This window comes from Solanum pennellii, chromosome 10 (genome assembly GCF_001406875.1).
Source record: "Solanum pennellii chromosome 10, SPENNV200".
NCBI classification, from domain to species: Eukaryota; Viridiplantae; Streptophyta; class Magnoliopsida; order Solanales; family Solanaceae; genus Solanum; species Solanum pennellii.
The window spans coordinates 46,460,032-46,462,574 of record NC_028646.1 but is presented as its reverse complement, the minus strand read 5'-3'; positions in this window follow the sequence as shown (position 1 = coordinate 46,462,574).

Genomic DNA, 2,543 nt, shown 5'->3' with positions numbered 1-2,543 from the left:
ATATATACTGTTTTCTATTTTGAGTTGGCCGATGATACCTACTCAGTACTGGTGTTTTGTACTGACCCCTACTTGTATTTGTTTTTCTTTGTTAATTGTGGAGTGCAGCAAACGTACCGTCGTCTTCAACTAAACCGCAACTCTAGCCAGTCTTCATCAAGCCAGATTTCAGGGTGAGCTATTGCTTCTAGCTTGGACTGGATCTTCCTCTTCATGTCTTGATGCCTTGAGATTCCGGCATGGACTAGCATTTTTACTTATTTTAGTTTCTAGATACTCTTAGATTAGTAATTTGAGGATAGTTGTTCTTGTGGTGATGACTTCCAGGTTTTGGGAATAAATAGTATTGAGTTTTTATAAGTTATTTAATCGATTTTCATTAATGAGTTTTAAGTCTTCCGCATTATATTTTGTTGTTTATGGTTGAAATGTTGGGAATTGGATTGGTTGGTTCGCTCACATAGTAGGATAAGTGTGGGTGCCACTCGCGGCCCGTTTTGGGTCGTGACAAACTTGGTATCAGAGCATTAGGTTCGTTAGTCTAATCACACAAGAACGAGTCTAGTAGAGTCTTGAGGAACGGTAGGGGGACGCCTTTACTTTTCTTTGAGAGGCTATAGGACTTTAGGAAAAATTCCATTCTTTCTTCCTTTCGTGCTATTAATTGGATCCAATTGGTATCTAGGTGATACAAATTGGTATCTGAACTTCTTCACTCTATTTCAAATATGGGTACTACTAGAGTATTTGAAGTTGAAATAGCAACAACCAAAAGAAAAAAAAATATGTCCTTAGAAATAGATATATTTTCTCGATCGCAAAATATGGTGGTAGTCTCATGTAGAGTGTCGGTTAATAAAGACACTACTATGACTTCATAGAGTGAGGGTATATTAGAGAAAGTCATCGATGCTTACTTGGTTAGAGTTAGGAAGTGTGTTATTTTTGTTATTGAATTGATCTAAGAAGTAAAACAAATTGTTTGGTCCAGAGAGAGATCATGTTCGATAATGTTTCGTGATTATTCAATGGGTAGAAATATATGGGCTATTTGGTTACGATATTATGGGCAGGTATGATGTGTTCTAGTAAGGTATTTAATGGACTTTCACGGTGTGGCAGAACTAAGGTTATGTGGAAACAGGTACGTCGATTGTCAAGTATGAATACTAATTAATAAAGGAGTTACAAGTTGTACGACATGGTCAGATAATAAGATTTAGTGTTGCATTCACATTTGAGAAACCAACTAGTTTATTACTACACGAACTTAGATTGAGCATTATTTTAAAGAAAATCTTTAGTGGTGGATCTTTGGTACAAATATTAACACAACTTAAACTGTGCAATGTATCTTGAGGGTTTTGAGTGAGGACTGGTGGTTTTATCTTAAGCTTCAAAAGGTAGATTGATACTAGCATGACAGACTTATAGGGAAAGAAAGTCCTAGTGGATATACTTGGGTGAAGTAAATTGAAGATTTAGCAAGAAAGTGCATATAAATTGGGTTACACAATTGGACTTAAAATTCAAACTTTTCATTGTAAGTCTGCATTCTTGGTGATTTTTTTTTTCAAGGTATGAATTTGTAATGTAATAAATGATTGATTGCATCGGTATTAAGCATGTGAAAGAACTTATGCATGTTTTGGATCATAAAGTTTATTACTTTTGATTGTTAAAGGATCTAAGAAGAGTTTTCTTCTGAGTTTTGATTTAGAATGTGGAGTAAAATGTCATGGGTTGTTGGTAAAAGGACGAGATCGATGAGTGATCTAAAGAAACAAGAATATTGATATATTGAAGGGTCGAATAAAATTTTGTACCATGAGAAGAATTTGAGAAAAGTGAAGGAATAAGACCTCTCGTATAAACCCATGGGTTGTAGTTGATGGTTGTATTGATTTTTGCCTATGAGTTTAGATATGAATGTGAGATGTGAAGTAGTTCGATATAGACTTACTAGAATTTATCATCGACTTTTATAAAGATTGAGTTTTGATTTGGATTGCAAACAATGAGGCATGAAGAATTTAGTATTTTACATGGGGTTAGATTGCTCAAATTTGGATAGATGACTTAAGAATGATGCATAAGGTGTAATATAATTCTACATGGTTATTAAGAATTTAGAGTTGGAATAATACTACTCTATTGATGGGATTACATAGAATATTATGATGTGTTACATATATATTTAATGATGAATAGAGGTTATGAGCTAATAGTGTACATAATAATTTGAATGACCAAGAAACTTCCTAAGTGTTGGCATGAGGTATATGATGGTTTAGAAGGGTAGCTAAAGCATGATATGTGAAAGAGGTGTGAGGTTGACTTATGGTTTGATTTAATAGTTTATCATGATGGAAAGGTACTATCAAATTTTAAATAATGTTAGTAGCCTTGTTTGGAACTCGTAATTGTCATGAAATGCTTAAATAGAAGATAATGATGGTGGTTTGGGAGTAAGGTAGATGATCGATGTGGTTATGATGTTTTGTTAGTACTAAAAGTGTCGACTTCAGTGGATGTAGGGTTCG